Genomic DNA, 21093 nt, shown 5'->3' on the forward strand with positions numbered 1-21093 from the left:
GATATCTGTAGGAATAAATCATCCTCCAGAGGTTACAGAGTTATGTGAGAGAAAAGTACACTCAGCTCCTGTTTAAAATTAGCATGATATATCTATACATCATCTCCCCTGATGATGGATAGGGATAGGAGGGCAGGGACTGTGTCTCTTCTATTTCTTTGAATTTCCCACGGTGCTCTGGAAACCCTTCAAGTTATAACTTAATCAGGTGCTAAACAAAACATGATCAAATAGCAAATTGTTCTGTAGTGTCAACTCAGACTCTGTTCCTTCCTGGCTCTAGGAAGTTGGGCAAGCTACTTGCTCTATCATCTTTCTCTATTCTCCTCACTTGTAAAATGGGGATGGATGATAACAGTACTTTCCTCACAGGGCTGGTGCCAGAATTCACTGAGACAAAGGCCAGACCACAGTGTCTGCTCTAACAGCAGGTCTGTGGTGTGTGCAGACTCTTTCTCCTCCTCCAATACATGACGAATACTGAGTGTATTCAGGTAGGTGACAGAGTCTTTATGGTAGCACGTCTTGTTAGACTGAATTTGGAGTTATTTCTGTGTACAATGGTTTGCCTGGAAAAAGAATACTTTTCTGTGTGTATGATCGGTTTCTAAAATGCCGCATCTATTTTACCCAGAGTCTACGTGACTTCTTTCCACATGGCCGGGGTTAGAAAGACAGGCAGCTAGGCAAGCGAGCTGTTACAGGTGGGACAGGATAAACAGGAAACAACACCCAGACTGGCCAAGAGGGAAGCTTTGGGTGGAGCCATATTGATTCTACCTTTACCCCTCTCTCCTCACCGAATCACCCTCCCCATGGTGGCAAAGCTGGGACCTGGTATGTAGGTGGTAAAGTTTATGTGCAGCTATCCTTAAAGGGACTAAAAGTATACTTGAATGAAATGAAAAAGTAAATCAAGAGTGATTTATAAATAGCTCCTGTTAATGAAGGTATGTGTTTCGTGGAAATAATCTCATAAAAATGACTGCTTTATTTTTCTCCCTTCCTCTGTGTACCCATATCCTTCCTGCTACCCAATAAATGGAGAAAGGGCAAAGGTTTCCTTACAGGTTCCTTGTTTTCTTAATTTTTCCGGTGACACACAGTAGAACAGAGAGGAAGTGTCACTGGAATGCCTTTAGAACTTGAGTCATTAAATCCCCTTCGCCCCAGCCCTGGCGACATGACACATATTTCAATAATGAGCAAGAAAAATTGTTTTATGATAGTTTAATAAAAGCAGAAGACAAATGTTGCCCCTGTGCAAGGGAACTGAATTACACACTTCATGAACCAAATTAGTACGACAACATTTGGCTTTGTTCGGAAGGTGATACGCATTTACGGGCCCATTTTTTCAGCAAGTTAAATATGACACATGCCAAGATTTCCCTGAAGTAAATATTGTAAATAATAAAGAGTCTGCCAAGGAAAGCTGAGAAATGACTTCATCCTCACCCCGTTACGCTGTGGTGCCAAGATGCTACTGTCCGAACTCTCCAACAAACTGCCCGTTTAATTGACTCATCTCACGATTAAGAGAGCGCAACGCCCTTTAATTTTCCAATAAGAGTCAATATTCCTCAATTCTGGCTTAACTAAAATATTCACATAGGAGCTAGGGCGTTTTACGGCATAAGCAAATTTGATTACCAAGTAACAAAATATATTTTGAGGACAGTTTGGAGTCACACAGCAGAAATCTTCATGTGAATAGGCGCAAATTGGGAGATTTTTACAGAAAGTAAAAGCTGTCACTCTAGGCCTAACTCTTGTGATCCTCATTTAGTTTCAGCTTTTTCTGTTTTGACTCCAGTTAAAGTTTTCTGCTCACAAAATGGGCTGAATGTATTTCTTCCCTCCTTTCAGATTTGCTTGTGAGAAGCTGGGGTGATAAAGAGGATGCATTGAAATGCCAGAGTTAATATGAGAATTCACAGTGCCGGCAAGTGCAAGTCATCCATCTAGCTCTCGGCCATAGCAGTTCCTGTAGCAGGGCCCTCTCTTGTCTTAATGCTGGAGAAGAGACAAATGCAATTGCTGCCTGAGCCAGGCAGTAATACAAATGACTTGAGTATTGAGGTTTGAAACATGCGTGAGGGAGTGGTGGGGACTGGGGTGAACTGGTGAGCATGTGCACTCTCTAAAGGTGGAGTCCCTGCTGAGTCCCAGCTAACTGATGCCACGCGGGAATGCAGACCTAGTATTGCTAGAACATCTCATTTTCCAGGAAATTTGAGAAACCTTGATTTTTCTATGAAATCTCCCAATTTTCAAATGCTGATCAATAAAAAAGTGAAAATAGGAAAGTTCTCTGTCCCAAATAAAATGAAGGTCATGGGGTCAGAGTCTGTGACTTTTGCTTCTTTGCAGATTAGGACCTGTAGCGGGACAAAATAAACATGCTGTGATGGACAGCGTGATGTGGCTGAGATGAAGAGGGCAGCTTGTGTGGTTGAGGCTGAGCTGTTTGCCAGGCTCTGTCCTCAGCAGTGCATGCTTCACCTCATTGTTTCCTCCTACCCCCTCAAGTAGGTGCTATGAGTAGGTTCTATTACGTCTCCTGTTTTACAGATACGGAAACTGGAGCCCCAAGAGACAGAGGTGGGATTTGAACTCAGACCAGCTCTGTGAGCTCCTGAGCACCACACTGCAGTTCCCCCACCTTGATTTGTTGGTGTGACCCAACAGGAAGGAAAATGGGATGGGAGTCAGGCACTTGGGTTTTGGTGTTGCGGTGGCCCCCTTCCTATGAGAGTGGGTCATTTTCTGACATTCATTCTGAGCTTGCACGTCTCACCTTAGCAGGTGGAGGTAATATCACCTGCCCAATTTGCCTCACAGGCTGTGGGGAATGATTAGACCAGGAATAAGTGCAGAAGAGCATGGAAAATTATGAAGTGCCCTGTCAACACGAGCGGGGGTAATAGTGCTCATAATTAATCAGAGGATGCAGAGAGGTGAGATTGTAAAGCCGCTCATTGTCTTTGGATCAAACACAATTAAAAAACAATCCCTTCTTGACTCTTCAACTCAATAAAGTGTCTATTTGTAGAAGTGGCTTAAAACTGAACTCACTTTGAAAATTAATCAGCCACTGCTAATGGCTAGAAAGTGAGCAGACTGCATTTATTTTAAGTGGAAAAGAGCAAGAGAGAAAGAGATCCACCAGCTGAACAGTAGTGAACAGCCCAAACCTTGCCCGTTGTCTGCCAGGCTCGTGACAGGGAGGACAGAGGATGAAGCCCCCCCCCCCCACTGCTAGCACCTTCCGCGTTCCCCAATCAAGGGACTCCCCTTCAGAGAAGTCAGGGAGAGAGACCATTGCTGGCCCAACTTGGAACGGTTAATTGATGCTGGCTGGTAGGGAAAACTCATCATGACCCAGACACGGTGAACATTTAAAGAGGAAAACAGAAAAGAGACATACATGCAGGAAAGGTGGAGGGAAAATACCCCAAGGATGATGCAGAAAGATGTTGATGCATGTAAGCAGTGAGTAATCTTCTTATTTATAAATGAATGAGCTGGCCTGGGGAAGGGGGGTTTTGCGGATTATCATCACAGTCCCATGTGACAGGCTTCCTCACTGAAGGGGCTCTCTCCTCACTGACAGCCAAGTCCATGCAGTGTTTTCCTCTTCATCTTGGGGTTTCAACCTAATGGTGGTGCTAATTTGTCCCCTGAGCTTTCGTTAACTGAAGATCCCAGCTCTTTGAACTTACAAGATCTACTTTGTTTCAAGAAGATTTCTTCTGTGAATTCTAGGTGTCCATGTTTTTCCTCTCCTCTCCTCTTTCCCCTTTTGCTCCAGCCTGGAAGAATCTCCCACTACCCTCCCATAGAATCTCTCCCATCTCTGGGATTTGGGTCAGAATATCGGCCCTCCCCCCACATTTGGAACACTTGTCTGCTCTTCTCCAGAACAACTGTGTCTTTGGGGACCATGTTGAAATCTTCTCTGCTCCTACGAGAAGCTTTTTTTGGCCTCACCCTACTCTGATCACTCCGTTACTCAAGTATGCTTAGGATTTGGGCACAGAGTCCCATCAATACCTTTGCCCTGTGATTGATCTGTGCTTCTTTTAGAGGTGGAGTTTTGATTGCATTGTGTGATTGTCTCTCTAATTTGTGAGAGGCCTTCATGTTAGCTTCCTAAGAATTTTTTCTCCTTTCCTATAGGAAAACAAGCAAACAAACAAATAAGCCCACATAGACAAGCACTCCTTTATTGCCAGTCAATGGAGGGCCCTATATTGTAGGGGTAAGGGCATGGATTTTAGTAACAGAAAACTTGGTTTTGAGTTACCTGTTTACTACTTAATGTTGGTGTAAACCTGGCAAGTTACTACCCTCTTTAAACCTGCATTTTCATATCTCTAAAAAGGAAGTTACGAGAATACCTGCATCATATCCCTAGCATATATCTTGGTAAAGTACTCAACATATACCTTGGTAAGCTCTTAATAAATGTTAGCTATTTTTATTATTATAATAGTAAGTTCTTGTTGACTGACTGAATCTATCACCTAACACTTTTCCTGGCACACAATTGGTGGATATGCTCAGTGCTAGATGTTGAATGAATGAACAGAAGAACAAATGATTGAGTGGATTCATGAGTTTACTTGAGCTGGAAGACACATGTAGTCACCCATTTATCGTTGACTACTTATCTAGTGGCAGCTGGGAGTATAGCCGTGACTAAGGCAAACAATATCCCTGCTCTCATGGGCTTAAATCCTAGCAGGGACAGACAGATAATAAGCAAGTTGAATAAATAACCAACGTAATTTTTCAGACAGTAAATTTTAGTGGTCATAGGTGAATATGAGGAACATTAGCGAGAGCTAGTTGACTATAGCCAACCTAGTGGAGACCAGAGAATGGGTTCAACTGTGGGTCCAGTGAGGTGTGTGAGAGCGAAATTATTCTGTGTTACTGCCAAGAGCAAGAACCAGATCCACATGGTGGAGGTGAACAAAGAAGTTGAACTTGGCTCTGATTAATTGAGACACTTCTGGTTCAGTAGTCTAGGAGTGGCATGGACTGCCTAGAGGGCAGTGAGAATATCATTAGAAGAGGAGTACAAGCAGAATCTAAGGGACATTCTAGAACCATTTGTAGCACTCTTTTGGATAATCTCTAAGGTTCTGTCCAGTGTAAGTATTCTTGGCTTTTCCACTATCCAGTTGACAGATGAGGATGTCTCTTAACTTCTTTTTGATAAACTCTAAGTGGTATCTGGGGGGAGATGGTTGTAGTAGAAGGAAAAGAACACAAGCCCTGGGGTCAGATAGAGCATAGTTCAAATCCCAGGTCTTCTACTTACTCTTTGTAGGACCTTACTTCTCTCAACTTTACTTTCCTCCTCTGTAGAATGGGTAGATTTATAGGAATGATGTGAGGATTAAATTAACTAAGGCATGTAAAGTACCTTGCATAGTACCTGGTGTCTAACAAATGGCAATTGCTGTTACAATTGATATTTCTATGGTTATTGTGATTATCACCAAAACTTGGGAGCAGTCACCTTAGTCCTGCCAAGGCAGTGACTGGGGAATAAGTCAAGGGAGTAGCTCGAGGTAGGTGGGGAACAGGTGTTAGCTGTCATGTTGAAAAAATTAAGGGTCGGATACGTGCTACCAGTTCCCAAGCCCAGTGCTCATATTATCATCAAATCAGACCTACCCAGAGAGCTCTCTCTCATCCCAGGTGACAGACGGTTCGTTTCTCAATTTTTCCCCTTCTGAGCTGCCCTTAGTGTTAATTAAAATTTGATTTGAGTAGGAAAGAAAACGTTGGGGTAGGAGGTGATGGAGGAGTAAGGGCACAGTATGATTTGTTTCTGCAGCCGCCCCACCCCACCCCCCAGCTCAGCACTCAGGCCTCCAGGGAGATGGCTCTGATACTATATTCATATATGCCATTGGATCCAGACGTCTTTGAGCAAAATATAACCCCAGTGGGAAAAACATAAGATCCGCTTCCCAGATAAGAACCTGCCAGTTCTTCTGGTCTAAAATGACTTTGTGTAAAAATGCCCTGCAGGGGAGGGAGGACACTCACAAACAGAAGAAGCATGAGACACATCTGGAGGAAACCCAAGCTGGGAACCTGAGGGCCTGACCATCTGCCAGAGGGCCAGATGCTGCTGCTGGAAGCCTCTCGCCTCCCGGCTTGTCATCTGGGTCCGATGATGCCATCCAAAAGGACCACAGAGTGAGAGGGCAATGAGCAATCCATCTTCTCCCACCCACAGTTTTGTATTGTGTGACATGGCCCGGGGGGCATGGGGAAGGGGATTAAAACATTTGCCCACAAAACTGCACCTTCCTCGTGGAAAAGGCTGTCCTAAAACACATGGCTCTGACCACCCAGAATGTATTAATTATTCCATTAAGTATCCCTTTCTTATTCTTTAGTCTAAATAGAATGGACAGAGAGGTTTAGCTGTGTAGTTGTCAGTGAGAAGTGCCATCTTCTGTCAACTTGGGGGTGTATTGAGAGTGTCTAACCGACTGCATTGGCCTTTACATTATAGGATTTCCCGTATTGCAAGTGTTCTTCCTATTAACAGCTTTGGTGTCTGATTTTGGCCAAAGCAGATCATTGGAATTCAGAGGGACATCCTCTTCTTTTTCCACTGCAGAAGCAATCAAGAGTCTGTGCATACGGCCCTCATAAAAGGAGAGTGATCAAAATCACACACACACAAAAAGGACTCTTAAACTGCAGATGAGATTACTGCTTCATGTGATTCCCACCATTTGGGAATGTCTTTCTGCCTCATAATTGCTCACTGATAGATAGACGACCCCCTCAGACAGTCTATCACTGCTCTGCAAATGTGGGTCCTGCCTCAGGCTTCACTGTCTTAGTGTGTAGCAACTTCTGCTGATTAGAGTTGCTTCTGGAACCGAAAAGCTAGGTTCCTGAGAGATAAAAAAGATAATCCACTGCTTAATGTGGGGATTCAGCCTCAACTGAATGCAGTGAGACTAGTGGAAAGTCTGAGGTTTTGAAAATAGCAGAAGTGGGGAAAATGAAAATGTGATGTCAATTTATATTCAACATTGTCTTCTATCCTTTTAAAGCTGACAAATGTCCCAGTTAGAAAAACCTCAGGTATCGGGTTGTATGAAAAAATGAAAGCTACATTGTGAAAATTAAAAGAAACATCTCACTCTAAGACTGGGCAAATGCCTTAAGGCTCCGTGGTGGGAAGAACTTCTGTTCTGGTTGGTGATTCACCTCATGTGCTTCAAGGCCTCGGGCACATTTGACTACAATGAGTAATTTCTGAGAAAGTATAGTGAGGGGCAGGAACTTTTCTGCCAGTGTCAGAAATTCTTAAGTCTGATGTCAAATGTTTAGTAATGATGTGGAACCGTTGCCAATGCAAATAGTGGTAAAAGGAGAGCACCTAGAGATATCAAAAAAGACCAGGGGCCGATCAGACCCAAGATGGACGTCTCTGGTGTTTAGTAGCTGATGACATACTTTCTGTAATAATGACACCATTTTTAATATAGTTTTAATGTTTTGAAGACCAAGGGTGAACTTAAAAGTCATGGTCCTTAAATAGCAAGAGGTTAGAGTCTTCTGGGGAACTGGACTCTGGCAAAACATTTCCTTTCACATGGTTTCGGAATTGACAATGACCTTACAATGGCAAATTGTAGTGGGTAGTGTTTGTCAATTGCTCTAGACACCTTGTCTGTCGACTTTTGTATATCGTCTCATTTCCTCCTTCCTGCAGCCCAGTGGAGGTACTATTAATATCCCCAGTTTCCATTGCTGAAGCTCACACCACTTCACTGGTTGAGATGAGACATTTTTCTACTTTCCCAAGCTCATCATCTTGATCTTGTAAGAGGAAGGTGAAAGTGATTTGGCCAAAATAGCCCTGGAGACGGGGACAGAACTTGCGGATGCAAAGCTAAGTCTTGTGGCTCTAGGCCAGTGCCATTTCCATCTTTTCATGATGGCTCTTCTGAAGTTTTGTTGCATGTGATTAGTATTGTCAACTTGAGGAGTTCATTGATTGATTTCATGTGTCTAAGAGCTCTCCTCTTGAACTAGATGAGAATAAGAGCATTTTTAGTTGTCTTACAGTAATACCGAGTGGCCAGCAGATCCTTAATAAATACAAACCGACTGCTCAGAATGTCTCTTGAGTTGAATGTGCATTGGGCTGAAGTCAAGGGACACAAATTCTAGCCTGACCTCCATTATTGTCTGACTGTATGACCTTGGGCACATCTCTGACCCTCTCATTGAGCCACCTGGTTAGGCTGGGTAGAGGGGAAACATCCAGGTTTCTCCTGATTCCCCAAGGAGAAAGATGAGATATCAAAAAGTCTTTGGGTTTTGTCTACAAAAGATTTTTAAAGGCTTATTAGAGTTATTTTGGCTATAGTTTTGATGGTGTCATGAAAGAAGGTGACGAGATGATGGAAAACAAAGCAACCATCCATGTGACTGTACTCTATGTGTGTAAATATGTACCACACATATGCACAACATCAGAGACGCAAGAACTTTGAAATCATACACTTTAAGTCCCAGTTTCTGCCACTTAGCTGTGTGGTCTTAAGCAAATTACTCAAGCTTCTTAAGCTTTGATTTCTTCGTCAGGAAATTGTGGATAATAACGCTACCTTTAAACAAGACTAAATGAGAGAATTAAGAAAAACAGTCAGCACATGGGACATTATGAGTCAACAGAAACGGTAGCTATGACTACTATTATTGAATGAAATGTTTATTGGGTATTTAGTCTTTCAGAAATTTGTATAAAAACTAAGGAGATACAATAAAGTATGGGGCAGAGCTGCTGCCCTCTGGATACTTACTACCTAATCTGTAATAGATAAAGAAAAAAACCAAACCTACTTAACTATCAGTGTAGCAAATAGTATTGTACAGTAGATAAATGAATAATATAATCCTACACATAGAATCATACCATAGTCCTCAAAAGCTCTTTATCCTCAAGTGATTAAGGAACATTTTATTTTGATTGCAAGTGATTTGAAACTTGCCGTCTGTGAAGGGTAAACAATTCATATTATTTTCTCCTTTTATTGTCTTCGCGTCTAAAGGATCTTTCCTTGTTCAGCCTACCTTTGCCCTTAATTTTTCTTTCATTTGTTATCTGTTGTGTAGAATACTTGGAATTTCTCTCTTCTTTCTCATCTTCTTTGAATCTCCTCCTCTTCCTTGTACGTATTTCAGGAGAGGAAATGCTTATATGTGTCCACAGTTCCAAAAGTATAATGTGGCTGATCTCGGGAGTTTTATTTTTAGAACTTGGAAGTTGCATGTCAGCAGCTGGTTGGGGAACTCAAACTTCAGATACGTTTACAACTGGGAGAGGTTTCCACCTCTGCCTCAAGGGATCCAGGTTACAGGTTGGGTAGCTCTGGCTATAATAGACTTCAGAACCTCCCTTGGTTAGGTCCTTCCTTCCCATTCGAATTGCTTACCCTTATGCTCTCAGAAAGTATCTTATTTATTGGTGGTCCACCACTAGAATGATCGCGTTGTCTTCAGTCCCTGACCTGGGCATTTGACTTCCCTTCTTTAAGCCTCAGTCTCCCCATCTGCGGGTTGGGCACAACACTCACGATAGTTGTGAGTGTTAAATGAGGTAACGCATGTAAAATGCTTAGGATCCGTAGTAAGCACTCAGTAAATGTTAATTGAAGTTATCATATCATCCTCCAAATATTATTTTTTCTGCTTTTGTATACTTTCAAAATGCTGCACAGAGTATTTTGCTCATAGTGAATACTCAGTGAATAATGGTGATGATCAACATTTCCTACTGGCATCTGACTTATTACTGATGTTTTGAGTCCTGTAAAAGAAAATGAGAATCCATTTTCTTCCACTGGCAAATGAGGAAATTTGGACAAGATTCTTATAGGCAGAAATACATTTTGGTACTCATGATTTTATTACATTTAATGTTCATATTCATACATTTCACTGATGGAGTGTTACATACTATACAGTATGTATAGTATATGCGCTGTATTACCTTTCTAAAATCTAAAGAATTCTGAATTGTGAAACATATGTGGCTCCTTAAAGGGGTTCAGATGGGGGATTGTGGATTTAGAGATGCGGAGGAACTTGTTCTTTCTAATGCTTTTGTGTACATTAGCCCATCTGATTGTTACAAAAGTCTATTGAAATAGGTAGGGTAGGCATGAGCTCTGTTTTACATGAGGGAATGAAAATTTAGGGAAGTTATATGACCTGCCCCTCTGACACAGTAAATGGCTGAGTTCCCATGTTCTTTCTACAACATTCTCTGCTCCTCTCTGTGAAGCTGAAAGAACAACTAATCCTGCCAGTAAGACCATGGAGGAGGTGATATCAGGTTTGAGCTTTAAAGGATGGATCACTCTCTAGATCCACAAATAACTAGAAAGGGATGGACTGATGATTCTCGCTTTGGGACCTTCTTCATGTCACAGAGAATAATCTGCCTCTTGACTTAACCCAGGATAGTTTTAAGAGATATGAGCAAAAAAAAGGGGAGAAAAAAAATCAGAAAGGGATAAAGTTGTATTTAGGTGTTAGGAGAATTTTACTTTTTTTTACTTCTCTGCCCTCTGTCCTATGTTTTCTCGTGTTTGTGAATATAGATGATTTTAAAAAACCAAAGGAAAAGACCCTCAATACCCTTTTCCCTAACTCAAGCTTGGAAAAAGAACAGAAATCAGACTTGATTTGATTCAACTAATACCTCTTCTCCCAGCATTATATTTTTGCATCAGAATTGTACGGGGACGTTTAAAGGTTGTTTCATTATACAGTAAATAGTCTGTGAATCCTATCACTCTTGCCTGGAACTTGGAAGTGGCATTTTAGAAGCATGTTAATTTTTTAGTAGTGACTTTATGCCTTTGGTCATTTGCAGGACTTTTAATATTTTGGCCAGAACTGCTTAAAATACATTTTAAATGAAGCTTCTCGATCCTTCCGCCTTTTTTAAATGACATAAGCTTCGATTATTTTAAATGTTTTAACAGAGCTCTTTGAAGAACACCACATCTCTGCCACATTTCTCAGATAATATTGTCCTACACCTGGAACATGAGCCCCATTTTAAAACGGTAATTTGGTCCCTGAAGGGCCCTTCAGGCTCTGTCCTGCTGCCTGCCCTGGCTGCACTGTCTAGGAGTAAAGCCCAAGACAAATAGGACTGGATTTATGCAGAGTAATTTAAAGCCTCCTGCCTATTCTTGCCTTTCTTTAGAGAATATACTTGGAAATTCATTTTAAGTCTGAAGCATTCTTTGGACACCTGATTTTGTGATTCTGTTTTCTTCCTTCCTCCTCATAGAACCTTTATTAGAATGCTGACGAACCTTGGCCTCAGCAAAGGATTAAGTGAGCAGATTCTTTGAGCAATAAATCTAAAGACATATTAAAAGCAAGGAAAAGGGATTTCCCCAGTGTTTTGGGGGGATTTATAAGTGCCAAAGGCTAAACAACTTACAAGAGAAGTAAGATTGTCCCTTTTTCCAACCTGGACATGTTCTAATATTGTGACACAGGGTAGAATTAAGCTGGCTTACTAAGTAGAAACATGTAACATAATTGAAAATGCACAATACAGAGAGGAATTCTCAATACAGCGATGTCCTGTTGTAAAGATTACACTGATTTATAAGGAATGCCTTAACTCCTAATCCCAGCCATGCAAGACCACTGAGTCGAGTCTTTTACAACCAGGGAAAGGGGGAAAAAGGCTTAATAATATATATTCGCCAAATTGAATATAAATTTGGAATTGGTGGTTGAGCAGGCCATTCATTTTTTCTAAAACAATGTAGCAATGAAAACATTTTTTATTATGTTTTGACATGTGGATTTTCAAAGAAGTTCAGGCATTCTCTATTTCAGAAATGATGGGTATAGCCAAATCATGGAAGAGTAATGAAAATGAATGGTGTGCGCAGGAGAAGAATAAATATTGTGGGATATGAACTGTTTAGAAAAGATCAGCAAAGAAGAAAAGTGTCAGGCTGGTGAAGTAAAACCTAAGGAATAACCTTATGTATAAGGTAAGGGTTAGAAAAAATTGAGGTAAAAGGGGACCTCGGAATTCATGCTGACAGAACAAAATCATTATAGCTTGAAATAAAGGATAATAAAGAATAGAAATTTAGTGCCCCATTTCTTTTCCTTTTTTCTTTTTCTTTTTGTAAATCATGATATCAGGAAAAGTCATATCATAAGCTCTGATCGATATGGGGAATTTTGAGAGCTGTTTATGCACCAAAGAAACAGATTCCAACCTTGGCCAAGTTCTGAGAGGTCTGTTGATCCTTCCACCATAACTTTTTTCCTTCTTACCTGTGAAATGGGAAAATAATATTCATCACTCATGCTGAATTAGATGGTATATAGGTGGAAGAAGGAAATAATATTGAACAGAATATTAAATGTATCAGGCAGAACTGTAAATGTGTGTGTGTGTGTGTGTGTGTGTGTGTGTGTAGGAAGAAAATGGGGGGGGTTCTTTGGAAGATAATATACCCTGATATGTTGCACAATCACAGTAATGGTGAATAAAATCAATAAAGGCCGGGTTGACTGTATATACACAATGAGGGGAGCTTTTGATTGAATAGTCACCAGTTGGCAAAAATAAACAAATGAATAAACAAACAAACAAATATTTCAAAGTAAAATAAAAATAAAGCCACTATTGCCCTTTGCTTCATTTGTTTTTCAGTGAGGCAAGAAGAATGGAAAATAAAATCCCCCCACATATTCCTAGTCCATAAGAATTAGAAAGCTATAGAGTAAGAGAGAGTTGAATATTCAGGACATTACCAAGGAGAATTTACTGAGCCAAGAATAGCAAATTACTGTGTAAAAGCAAATGTACAGTGTATACATACATACACACAAACACACACATATAAGTACACGTATATACATGTGTATTCATACATGGACACATATATAAATGCACGTATACACAAACACACAAAAATGCACAATTTAGCTGGCCCTAAGAAGGAAAAATACCAGTGAAAAAGATTAGCCCAAAGATGAGACTTGGGAAAGAGTGGTGGCTCTGACAATGGCAAGGCTTTAGCACTGAGTCCACTTTGATTCCAAAGAAAAAATAACAGGGGAGAGCTGCTGGGGAGATTTATTTTTTGTTTGCAGAGAATGAGCATTAGGGGGAAAATACACACATATGTATCGATAAGAAAGGAAGGGGATTTTGCTACCACAGGGGAAGGTTGAGCTCCTTCCCACAGTTATGAGTATGTAATTCCTATTGAAATCAATTTTCATTGTACTGAGTTTTCTAACTTCAGAAGTTGGCAACACACAGGAGTGGGGTCTTAAAAAGCCAAAATAAAGCAGTGGCAAGAGGGAGACATGGGGTTTAAAAAATGCCACTCCACTCCCCCCAAATCAGAAACCATCGTTGTGTTCAAACAAAGACAAGCACAAACCCAAAACTGAGTGTGAACAGTGGGAAATGATGAGCTTTAATGTCCCCTGACTTCAGAGTAGTTTGTGATTCTTTTGTGGAAAAGAGACTACAATGTACTAGTTTGTTTTGGGGATTAGCTTGCTGAATGGACAGAAAGTCTGTCTTGTACTCCAAATTTGAGGTATTTTATTTGTCTTTAACATTTTAACATTTCAGTCAGGGGGAGGAAACGAATAGTGGCCCTTTGAATGCCCGTAATGAGATACACACAGGCCCAGGTTGCAGAGAAACGGCAGTGATGCTAAGTGGCACTAAATCATGTCATGAAGACTTGGCCAAAAGGAGGGCAGAGCTAATGCCATCAAAGCTGATCAAGTTTTATTTAAAAATGTTAAACATAAAACCTACACCTTCAAGAGGGATCCATCCCCAAGTCAAGAGAAAATGGCATAATTTCAGCTGCAGAATATAAAACTCTCATCTGTTTGACACCAGACTCAATAGCAGGTTGGTAGGGGCAGGAGGAGGGACCAAAAACAAAGGCAGCAGACAAAATGAAAAGTATAAATAGAAGTATTGAATATACAGTAACCTGGAGGAAACTACTATAATGCTGCTTTCAGTACTTGTCTCCATTTGTAACAATGAGAAAGAAATGACTGAGGTATGTAACATAATTCTAGAGGAGTCCCAGGCTTAGACAGGAAAAAGGCCCGTGTCTTTTTTTTTTAAATCACTTTTTATTTCATATTGGAGTCCAGCTGATTAACAATGTTGTGTTAGTTTCAGGTGTACAGCAAAGTGACTCTTTTTCAAATTCTTTCCCACTTAGGTTTTTACATAATATTGAGCAGCGTTCTCTGTGCCGTACAGTAGGTCCTTGTTGGTTATCATTTTAAACATAACAGTGTGTACATGTCAATCGCAAACTCCCTAACTATCCCTCTCTCCCACCCTCCCCGCTGGTAACCATGAGTTTATTCTCTAAGTCTGTGAGTCTGTTTTCGTTTTGTAAATAAGTTCATTTTTATCATTTTTTAAGACTCTGCATATAAGTGATATCATATGATGTTTCTCTTTCTCTGTCTGACTTACTTCACTCAGTATGACAATCTCTAGGTCCATCCATGTTGCTGCCAATGGCATTATTTCATTCTTTTTATGGCTGAGTAATATTCCATTGTATATATGTGCCACATCTTCTTTATCCATTCCTCTGTCAGTGGACATTTAGGTTGCTTTCGTGTCTCAGCTATTGTAAACAGTGCTGCAGTGAATGTTGGGGTGCATGTATTCTTTCAGACCATGTTCTTCTCTGGATATATGCCCAGGAGTGGGGTATGCTATCCCTTTTTCCTGTGTCTTTAGAAAAGAAAAAAAACTAATATGGGCTTGTTGGGAAGTTTGCACAGTTCTGAGAAACACAAAGAAGTGGCTTTTGGCTCTTTGTTTTGGTGTCACATGTGGGATAAGGGTTTTTAAATGAATGAGCAAATGGAGATGATCTTTGACTTTCTTTGTAGGAAAAGAGTAATTATTATTACAAAGAGTAAAGGCTTTGTGCCCTGAAAAACAGAGATTAAACAATTTTAAAATTATATAAGTACATCATTTAGGGAAAAATCCAATGTTGTTTGACCTCTTATAATATTCCTTGGGTGAACGTTTTTGCTTTGCAACGTTCTTTTGTATCTAGCATATATATTTTCTTTCTACTCATTCTCACAACAACCTGGGGGGTTAGAAGGGTGAATATATTGTATCCAATTAACAGAAGAAGCAGAGTAGCAAAAGTGAGTAGAGAAGACCTAGATTTTGGTTTGGCTGTGCCAATAGGTCACTCTGTGTCTTTTCACGAATTCCCTTTATCCGTCAGCATCTTGGACCTACAAAATGGGAGCGTTTGAGCAAGTAATTGATGAGGCCGTTCAGCTCTAACTTCTAGGAATCACTGGATGCCTTCTATCCCTAATGAATTAGGGATAGCAGAGGTTAAATTTCTCTTTTGCTTCAGCATCATAATTGCCTTAGATGCATTTATTCTCAAGGTTTCTACTCATCTTTGTCAACATTTCTGAGGGTTCGCTCCCCTCTTTGGGTATACAACGTTTGGCAATAGAGCAATTCCTGAGACTTGAACAAATTCACTTTAAACATTTAACCTTAAGAAATCAGAGTAGAAATACCATGTGAATACCTTCAGCTGTTCCAACTGAAAAGCTAAGCTTAAATATTATCTTTGGCAGAATTTTCCAGCGTCCTTCCTTTCAGCCATTTTCTGCTTGCAAATCCACCCCCCCCCCCACCGCTGCCATGTATTGATTTGGGTACTGGTGGTTCATTCAGCAAGTATTTACTGAATGCCTTGCATGGGCAGGAAGGCTTATTGTATTAAGCGTTTGAATTAGCATTACAGAATGCCGGTCACTTTCTAAAAGGTGAGGTTTGAGGTCCTGGGAAATCAGGGTAGTTTTTGGTAGTGATGCGATCAGATCTTGCTCAGTAAGGTACACGCTTGGAGAAAGGCTCTAACACAGTCATTGGGAATTTGATGACTTGGGACATTGGTGAGATGAGGGCAGCAAAGGAAGAGAATTATTCAATGTATTGGTGGGAGAAATAGAAGAAAGAAAATTCTACTTGTGTTGATTAGGAGAAGGACACATCTATGCAGGGTAGGGCAGCAGGAGGAAAATCTGGTGGGAAACTGGAGAGGAAGAAGGAGGAAGAGAATCTTAGGTTCATAGGTGGAGGTGGTGGTGCTTATTTCTGGGGTGGGTGAGGCCTGAGGAGAGTTTGTGGGAGAGGTGAAGGAGGACTAGCAGAAATACACTGAAGCAAATTCATATAGAGACAGAAATCAAACCTTTTTGGTGACTATTTTTTTTCCAATTGCAAACTTTTCTATTCACAGACGTATCAGTACCAGTTCCATGGTCTTTAATATAATTTGTCAATTTTTATTGGGATCCGGCGGAGATATAAATTTTAAATTGAAAAGATATAGTCATAGAAAATGTTTTCTGCCAACTCACCGAACACATTTAGCACATTGGGTGTGAACACTTTCTGTAGCTATGCAGATTTATTAGCTTCACATCTCTAGACTTGGTGCACAGTCTTGCCCCTTAGGAATGTACAGAACTTTTTATGAGAACAATTAGGCCCACTTACGTTTTATTTGCCATGTTATATGCGAGCCATAGACAATACTATGATATTTTGATTTTAACTCAGACATCGATTCCACACTCTACATACACAACATGCACACATACACTGAAGAAAAAAAAGAGTGAATTTTAAGAACCTCTTTTATTTCTTCAACCAAGAGAGAAAAATGGAAAAAAATAAACACTCAGAAGTAGGAACTGTTAATATATGTTGTCTTTGTGGCTCTCTTTCGATCAAATAAATAACCTGTAAGGTTCTGAGGGCAAAGGGATGTGACTTCTGCTGAGCCCTCACCTGCCAGCACCCCTCCATGCAGTCCAATTTAGACATATAAGCAGAGAAATCATTCTCCCCTTTCCCCAGTAGTAAGGTTAATCATTTGCATTTTGCAGTTCATATTGAGGCAAAACAGAAATAATTCTTCACCTTGGACCTTGGAAATTTGTTGACAAACATTTTAGAGCTCAAGATTAGACTTTTCTTCCCCTTTGAATCATAAATATGAAAAGCTTTAAATATATCATAACTTGATCTCCCACCAAAGTGAATCCCACTAGACGATATAAAATGAAGTGAAACATCACTTCTAGAGTACCAGGTTAGAGTGAAAATAAACAGAGGAGTGTAAAAGGAGTTTCTGACCACAGGGGAGCTGGTTGGGATGATGGTAGAATCTGCCCATGAAAGTGGTTATTCAAAGAGGTAATTTCCCCATAAGCTTTTCTTCAGAGTTGTCTCAAAAAATTTATAAAGATATTGATCTAAGTTACTACATATGAAAATTAGGTTAAAACCATTTCTGATCAACAGGACATTCCAAAGACGAGCCTGAGCATAAAGCTCACTAATTCTACAACATTACAGGTATACTTTAATAGGTACAATGGCTGGTTCTGAGAGAACTATGTATAAATTGAAACCTCTTTTATTTTTTTAAATCTAGGGAAATTAAACTATGGTAAATTTTGGTAAATTTCGATTTGTACATGATTAATAAAGGCTGTGTCATTGGCCTGACTGTTATCACTTAGCAGAAATCCATGCACCTGCTAATTTTGTTGATCATAGTGATCACATCAAAATGGGGACGTGTGGTCTTATAAATCCACGAAAAGTTATTAGGAGAACAGAACAGAAGACATTCACTTGCTCAGTCATTGAAAACAAATGTTTATTAAGTACCAACTTGTTTTTGCCAGCCAGTATACCAGAAAGAGGCTATTTGAAATTGGGATCTTTGAAAAATCTAGGTTTTTACATTGATGGTGTCTCCTTCTGAAATGCAAAGTCTTCTTTTGTGAAGAGAATATTCCATCCTCTCTATATTTTGGAATTCAAACAAATATTCATTTCCCCAAAGTGGCTATAATTAATCTCCTAGTGGTTAAGCAACACTACCTTATGAAGATGTTGGGTGAGGGTTAAATTTTTTTTTTGGTTTGAAAGAGAAACAGAAACATCATTTACTTGAATTTAGTTTCAGATAGACATAGGCTCTGGGATTGGATTTCCCCATGGCAAACACCCTCCTTTATCCCCAAATCGGAACAGAAATACTTGAATTTGAGGAATGTGTTTGTGAATCTTTTGGACTTGAAAGCCCCAATGCAAAGCAAATGCCCATCCGTCTAACTTGGAATGTTATACTTCAGAAAATAGCATGGAATTTGTCAGTTATTGATGAGTATTGCTGGAAGACACAGAGCGTCTGGCTTTAGACCAGCACTTGATTTGCCAATGCAACACACGTCTGTTGGGTTTCTAAAGTGTATGGTTTTGCTACTGGTCCCTAGTGCTTTTCCAGTGCCACATGCTGATGACAGAAATACCTCAGATTATGACTTTTCTTCTAAGAGGCTGCACAGATAACAGCTATATCCTTGCAGATAATCTGGAAAGCAAGCTTGATGGGTCCCATTTAAGGATCAGGACAGGAGAGCTGGGCACCGGCGGCAGCACACTTTTCCGTTCCCACTGAGCGCTGCATAAGGCCAGCTTCTTAGGCCTGTTTCCTCTCTTCCTCCTGCCTTAGAACGACCTCCTTCAAACTGTGCGTGGAGTTGGGGCTGTGGCGTCCTGGGGATGGCACAGGGGGAGAAGTACTCCAATAAGTACTTTGCATAGTAGACCCGCTGGATGCAAGCACACATTTGCTGACATTTTACTATGCTAGGAAGAGAAAAATAAAAAAGATATAGAACATGATGGCAGCAGAGAATAATGATTAAGAACATAGACTTTGGAGCTTGGCACACCTGGGTTCAAGTCCCAGTGCTGCCACTCGGTAGTGTAGCACGTAAGGGACTTGCCCAGACTTTGTGGGTCTTGTTTCCTTGTCTGTAAAGGAGCCGGTATCTTGCCCACAGAGGAGTTAGAAGGATTTTATGAGCAGATATGGGCAAAATGCTAGCTGAGCGTCTGGAGAAGGATTTTATGAGCAGACATGGGCAAAATGCTAGCTGAGCGTCTGGCCCATAACACATGCTCAGTAAACCTCCGATAACATGGCGGTAGTAATTATTATGTGTGCCATTTCTGCTCTGCCAACTCCCCTGAAGCCTGGGTGTTATTAGCTGAGTTTCTCCCTATCACAGACCCAAGAGAACCACTATCCACCAGCTTGATCAGCCCCAAATGTGGATGTCACCTCACTTACCGTATTTGCCTAGGTTGACTCCTAATAATTGAAATGGATGAGACTTGATTTAATATCACTGCAGCTATTCTATTCCATGAGCCAAATGCTTCTGAAAATACTGGAGTAGTGACTTAAGCATTCAGGAGAGAAAATGTTAACAAATGACAGTGTTGTACCAGACACTTTCAGAGGCACAGGGCATTTGTATACCTGTTGTGGCAGGTTTGTCCTAGAGGCAGGTGGGGTGTGTGTACGTGCTGGAGCGCACAGTCTCCAGGAAGGTCCCTCTGCTCCCAGTCAGTACTGAGCTACCCCGTAAATTTTTGCCCTGCTGAAATGAAGCTGGTTGGTTTCCACCTTGTTAGTTCATGGTGTATGTGGCTTTTCTGCCAGACTGTGAGCTCCTCCAGGACAGGGGCCACATCTTCTTTATTGTAGTGTCCTCCCTGATTCCTTACACAATGCCACAGGGGTTACCAGGTTTTGGATGCAGGCAGAACTCAGGCTCTGCAGCTTATCAGCTGTGTGGTTTGGGCAAGCTACGTCACCTACCCAGCCTTAGCCTCCCCATTCGTAAAATGGGGCTAATTACTCCTGTAGGATTGTTACGAGGATCGAATACAGTAATGTTTTAAGATACTGAGCACAGTTCCTAGTACTGATTCAAGGCTACCGTTGATGGAGTACACATATCACGTGGCCGAACGCAGTACCTTTTCTATAGGAGGGGCTCAGTAGGGCTTGCTGAATGTTTTTTAACTACCCATATAGCTTGAGCATGTTTATCTACACTGATGTGTGTGTGTGTGTATAAATATAAAAGTGAAGGGAGGATGTATACATGTATGTACATATATATACACATACATGTATACCTACCATAAATGAGTGTCCCTCTATTTTGCGATGGCCTACCTTCACTTTTTCCAACATCACATTTTTTGAAGAAAAAAAAGATTGATAGGATCAGTGTTAGTGGTTGCAGGCATTTTATGAGCTTGTCGATTGTCTTCTCCATAAAGAAATAATAAAACAAAAAGAATGAAGGAGAAAACAAACAGAAAAGATTGAGGAATGGAAACAGAGTCATTTTGCCCACCTCCTTTTTTTTTTCAAGGGCTGTGTCCTTACCCACAGATAAGTACATTACTAATACCGTGCAGATTCAAGCATGAACAGCAAGGCTATGTGACACCTTGGGGTGTACATGTAGTGCTGGGTACAGTGTGTGACAGTGCTGGACAGTGTGTGACACGATCATGTGTATTGCTCCATGAATATCCCTGTGTTAGTGAAACCTCCTATTGGAGAAGATACATCAGAAGACCACTATCTTTGTAGTCCAAAATCAGTTGCATCTCTATGAATTATTGAGTTGTTTGTCACCACTTTCCTGTCCTCTTTTATTGTAAGGGCTCTTTGCTGTGATAAAGTTGGATAAGAATTTTTTTCATTTAAGACACTTGGTATATCTTTGTGTATTGTCACAAAATAATTAGGAGTGTCCACCTTTCTTCACACCTCTCTTTCCAGCTTGAGCATTTAAATGTTCCAATACTTGGATTTAGCCCTTTGCTGGTTGAGCACCAAGCTTCTAGCACATGGCAACCCAGAAGATGTGGCAGGCTCTGGGGACTCCAACTCATCTTAAGGAGAAGACACTCATTTTTCCTGTAACAATGAGCATGACATTCACATGCTTGCATCCAGTACCATCTTGCAGCTTTTATACCAAACGGAGAGACGTTACTAAATGAACATTTCTTGCTCTTATGTAAATAGGTAGATTAATGGTGTTAAG

General features: G+C 40.6%; 1 protein-coding gene across 4 annotated transcripts in view; it reads left to right on the plus strand.

The window, feature by feature from the left end:
- EBF1 (EBF transcription factor 1) overlaps positions 1-21093 on the plus strand; it is a 394244-nt gene that overhangs the window by 190520 nt on the left and 182631 nt on the right. The window lies entirely within an intron of this gene.

Source organism: Mesoplodon mirus (assembly GCF_964341445.2).
Source record: "Mesoplodon mirus genome assembly, chromosome: 5".
In the NCBI taxonomy this organism is placed as follows: Eukaryota; Metazoa; Chordata; class Mammalia; order Artiodactyla; family Ziphiidae; genus Mesoplodon; species Mesoplodon mirus.